This window comes from Grammomys surdaster, unplaced genomic scaffold (genome assembly GCF_004785775.1).
Source record: "Grammomys surdaster isolate TR1022 unplaced genomic scaffold, NIH_TR_1.0 140, whole genome shotgun sequence".
In the NCBI taxonomy this organism is placed as follows: Eukaryota; Metazoa; Chordata; class Mammalia; order Rodentia; family Muridae; genus Grammomys; species Grammomys surdaster.
In genome coordinates this window covers 5807418-5813226 of record NW_021604598.1, presented here as the reverse complement: position 1 = coordinate 5813226, position 5809 = coordinate 5807418, and positions in this window count along the sequence as shown.

Here is a 5809-nt window from a genome sequence, read left to right as displayed (position 1 = left end):
AAGCCTTGTCAGCAATTAGTCACAGGTCAGGGAGGGTTTCATGAAACCGTAGCCCTTACTGCAGAATTCTAGGCTACTGATGGACTCTGGGAAAGGGGAGTCACTGTCTTCATTTGTGTAACCATTAATGTACACACCAGAAAACAACAGGTACTTCAATCCAAAGACCTAATGATGACCTTGGTCAAACCTAGAGGGACACAAACAAACAAAAGGACATAGATTTGGGAAGGAGATTAATAAGGAAGGGGGAAAGGCTGGAGAGAGTCAAGTAAAATCAGTGGAGAATGATGCTTCATTCATGATTATAAAATCTTCAAATCTATGAAACATAAACTTCTATCACAAGTCATTGGGTAACTCAAAGCGCTGAAGGGCCTACTAGTGTTTCTTTGTCAGAGAGGAAAATAACAACCCCTAGTGCATTTGGGCAGATTTTAGTACATGGCACAGAATGTGATAATTGTCCCCTTCGCCACCCCCACTCCACTAAATTCCATGGAGTGGTGTGATGCGAGTCTGAGTGGGCTTCTGCCTTTCTGATGGACCTATGTCAGAGCTGGGAACTGCAGCTTCAGAAACTTCTCAGTCTTAGAAGGATGTTGTCAACAAGCTGCTAAGCCTTCCCCTGGGGCATGTCTAAGGAAGAAGATATCTCTAAGTTTCCCAGTCCTGGAATTCCCTGGGGAGGGGACGTTGACTATCTTTATCACATTAGGTTTCTCTGTCTCCCAAGGGGTGAATTCACTTCCCAGTCCTCTCTGACATGAGCAATTGGAGGACATCTGACAAGTATCACAGTTTCTGTGAGTTCATGATTAAATTGGTCATACTGTGTCTTGAAGATGGTCTTATGTTGTCTTTTTCCCACTTTCAGAAATTTTTGAGAACTGTTGACCACAGTGGCAAACTCAGCCGGTACCAACCAAAGTCTGTTTAGTTCTTTATGATGCTTGAGGATCAGCCATGGGTTTTCTGCAGAAAGGCTGTGTCTTTAAGTCTCCACATAGTAAGTGGCACAGTAAGAAGTATTGTCTCACTCCTCTCTCCCCCAGTTTCTGATTGGGAGCTTCTAGAAGTCCTGTGAGTTTCCACGCAATCAAAATGAAAGGAAAAATTTTGTTTTGACTCATGACACAAGCTTAGAGGTCACAGAGGACCTCTGAAGGCTCTGAAGTAAAGACAATGTTTTTTGTATGGTAACTGTTTGGGGCTCTGGGCAACCTTAGGAAAGGGTTGCACATTACAAAGATGGAGGCATGGCTAAAATAAGGGAACTTACAACTCCATCCCTGACCCCCAAGTCTGTTCCTTTCCATGTGACTGTCTAAGAAACATATATCCTTTAGCTAGGGCTGCCGCTCAGCAGTACAATACTTGTCTAACATGCACAAGCCCTAAGTTTGGCACCCTCCTCCTTTTTCCCATTCCAAACTATTTATCCCATAATGAATATAATATATGATATATGCTATAATATAATATAGCATGATGATTACTAAGTTTTTAGTGATGAACAGAAGCAATTTCTTTTCTATTTTTTCTGCATTGTCAATCATTTATTTATTTATTTTCCCATTAATTTATTTATTCGCTTTAATCCTGATTACAGGCCCCCTTTTTCCCCTCCTCCACGTCCCACCCTTACAAACCACTCCCTCAATGCTCCTTCCTTTTCTGCTCAAAGAAGTGCCCCCATGGGTAACCAACCTGTCCTGAGATATTATGTCACAGCCGTACTGAGAACATTCTCTCCCATTGAGGCCAGACAAGGCAGCCCAGCTAGGGAAAGGGGATTCAAAGGCAGGTGCTAGAGTCAAAGACAGCCGCTCTCCAATTGTTAGGGCACCCACATGAAGATCAACCTGCACATCTGCTACAAATATGTAGGGTGCCTAGGTCTAGCCAATTCATACTCTTTGGTTGGTGATTTAGTTTCTGTGAGCCCCGAAGGGCCCAGGTTAGTGGACTCTGTAAGTCTTCTTATGGTGTGGCCAGGATACAATTTCTAGTGTGAAATTTCTAGAAATAACATTGCCAATGTTACATTAATTTTATGGATATTCTGTGAATCTAGACATTTTTAAAAATATGTTTGGTCTAGAGAGATGGTTCAGTGGTTTAGAGCACTTGTTGCTTTTCTGTGGGACACAGGTTTGGTTCCAAGCATTTACGTGGTGATTAACAACAGTCTGTAACTCCAATTCCAGGGGATCTCTTGTCTTCTTCTGGCCTTCATGGGTACTGCACACCCATGGTTTATAAGCATATATGCAAGTGAATACATAAAATAAATATTTATTATATATGTTAATTGACTTGACTCGTGTGTGTGTGTGTGTGTGTGTGTGTATGTGTATGTGTGTGTGTGTGATTTATCTAGGACCTTGTGATTGCTAAGCACACACTTTCCCAATTCAATTAATCACTGAGTCTAGTGCTTGACATGAGGGAGGAGCTCTATACATAATGGCAATGTCATTTTGATGCTGCTCTGTTATCAGGCTTGTGTCTGTGTGAAGTCTCAAAACTGAGAATTGTTCTTTACTTTTTTATTTTTAATTTTTCTTTTTGGTTTTTAGAGACAGGGTTTCTCTGTATAGCCTGGGCTGTCCTGGAACTCACTCTGTAGACCAGGCTGGCCTCGAACTCAGAAATCCTCCTGCCTTTGCCTGCCAAGTGCTGGGATTAAAGGCGTGCTCCACCACTGCCTGGCAAAATGTTCTTTACTTAGTGGATCTGTAAAGACTGCACGGTACATATACCAAGACTAATAAGTCTGAGGATGTGAACTTGCCTTCTTGTCAGTATGGCTAGTTCCTAAACTATCTTTAGGTTGAATTATGTTATGTAGTATTCTCCAATTCTGAGATGCATAGCTAGTGGATATGCATTCATTGGCATGCTGGCAGAGTTGATATACTTGCCAGTATGTGTAATGCGTGCCCTGACACTGACTACATGTGTTGCTACAAAGAAATCTTTTTTAAATCCTGAAATAGGATTCCATCATTATCTTCTCAATCTTTCTTCCCTCTAGCCCCTCCCAACTACCTTTTGTCAAACCCCTTCTATTTGCGTTCTCAAAAGAATAGTCTATTTTTTGTTTATGGTCATTACCCACATACATATGTATGTACACACACACACACACACACACACACACAACTTGCTGAGTTGTTTGTGTGTAGTTTCATGACTGACCACTCTGCAGTAAAAAGGCTTATTCCTGGGAGCAGCTAATACGCTGACTCTCCTTCTAGCCGTCATTAACTGCCTTTAACTTTTATCTAGATGTAGGGTCTGAGAAACTTCTCCCTTTCCCATTCACATGTAGATGGAGATCACTACTGCTCCAGTCTTGTTTATACAGCCATCTTTAGGGGACATTGATTCACAGCAGACTTCCTGGTTTTCTGGCTATTACAGCCTTTCTGCCCTCTCTTCTGTGATGTTTCTTGAGTCATAAATACAGAAGCTATGATACAGATGTGTCTGTTGGGGCTGAGCTCCTCATGACCTGCTGATCTCTGTGTTGTGGTCAGTTGTGGATTTCTGTGATGGTGCCCATTTGCTAAAGAGATTTGCTATAAAGAAATCTAATTGTAGGACAAGAAGAACAGGGCAGGATAGAAGCAATCCAAGTTCTATGCATCTAAGCTGTTTTGGTTCAGGGTAAATAGCTCTAATTTCACTGGGTTTTCAATCTCGGAGATACCAGATTAAAGACCCACGACAGCCTCATAAGGAAGTAGATGTGCATCCTTTGCTCCAGAGTGTCCTTTCTCTGGGAATTCTGCTATTTTCCTAAAATAAGCCTCCAACAGAGTACTTATAAGCCTTTCAAATGCTCTCTCAGCAGTGAGGACATTTTTGGGAAATCACTCCAGTGTCAATTGACTCTGAGTGTGTGCTCCTTTCCTGAGGTCTGTCATTTGACTCTCACTGTTTGCAGTTTCATGAACTCTGACATAGGGAGATTCAGGAGGAGTTTCCTTTGAGCCTTTTCTGGGATTATGAGAGGCTCTTTGCATATGGAAGCCTAAATCAGAGCAAAATAAAGGCTGGCAGCCTTTGTATCCTCTAATCTCACACATGAACATCAATCTTACCACTGATCTAAGGAAAATTCTCTTGTCCACATAAAATGTGCATGTGCACACATATCAGTAAGAACCAGAAGTGAGCACAGAGAGGGCATTGTCCCTACTTCTGAGAGTCAATGTGGCTTCAGGTTCTCTTGCAGACCTTGTGGGCCAAGGCTATAGTCTGATGTCAACCCGTAGAGTGCACGTTGGTTAGTTTGTGACAAGTTGACAAAACCAAGAGAGGCTTTGGAAGAAGAAACTTCAAGGGAGGAATGTTCTCCATTAGATTGGCCTCTGGGTATGTCCGTGGGGGCCTTTTATTGATTGCTAATTGATAAAAGAGATCCAGTCTACTGTGGAGTGGTGACTTTCTTGGGTAGGTGGACTCTATCTGTCTAAGAAAGGAAACTGAGTAAGCTAGTGGAGGCAAGCCAGCAAGCAGCAGTCCCCATGCTTTCTGCCTTTCTGCTTCAGTTTCTGCCTTGGCTTCTCTTGACGATGGACAGTAAAGTGTAATATGAAAAAAAAAATTTCCTACCCTGTTGAAGTAATTATTTAAAATGGCTGCTAGTCAAGCCCACTATCTAAGCTGTGGTGGCTCTGCCTAGCTCAGCCGCCATGTTCTGCAGCCAGAGGCCACATGCGTGCCACAGCAAGAAATGGCCAGCTAGAAATACCAGCCCTGCCACCCACAAGACACCAGAAAGGGAGATGGCTCTGCTAATCTTCCACACTGTCTGAGCAAGGCAGGGCATTGCCCAGACCATCCCACCATCCACGCGGGCCCTGTAGGAAAATGAAACTCTAATGCTTAAATATTAATCAAAGGCTTTATATGTTTGGTAATGTTCAATAACAATATACCCATACAATTAGAGTTGTTTTTCCAGTTAGCTAACCTAAATATAAGTTGTCACCCGCAACTGCTCTTCATATCTGCATGGCTCTTCATCCTCCTACATCTCTGCCCTCTCTAGTTCCTCCTCTTACTTTTCCTCTTCCTCTCCTTACTCCTTCCACCTTAGCTTCTCCTACACTACCCAAGTTGGTTTTTGTCATGGTATTTACTACAGCAACAGAAAACCAACTTGAAAAAAGTAGAGAGAGGTGATAGCATCCCAGAGTTGAAGAAGGGGAACAGGCTGCTTAGGATCATGAGACCTGGTCACACTGCTGACTTCCAAGGGGTGGAGAAAAAAGTGGTGACTGGGCCTGCTCCAGGGAATAGAATCACCTCACTTCTGCTGCCATGGATGAATCTCAAGGGGAAGAGAAGAGAAAAGGGCAGAACAACTTACGCAGCAACATTTTGTAGGACCCCAAAGGGCTACTATGCCCTGGCTGAGGCTTTCTGTGTGCTGCTGTCTACTAAGTAACATTCTGTGGTTCCTCTAAGATCAAAAACATACTGACTAAGGCATGGTACCCCAGGAAGAGAATTTACACTTGACATCCTGTTGCCCCCCAGCTGAATTCCTGTTTTTTTTCCTGAGTTTGTGTTTTTCCTTCCCTGGCTTGGTGAATATATTGAACCTGCCCAGTAAAGGCATTGGCATTCTCTCATAGTGGATGACCCGAGTCTGAGTCTTTCTTTAATCCCCCAGGCCTACGCCTGAGCTTGGTACTGTGGGCAACACCGGAGCTGTCAACATTTGACTGGATACAGTGACTGTGTCTGCTAGCAGGGCACCAACAAAGCATCCTGTAGACAAGCTTCAGTT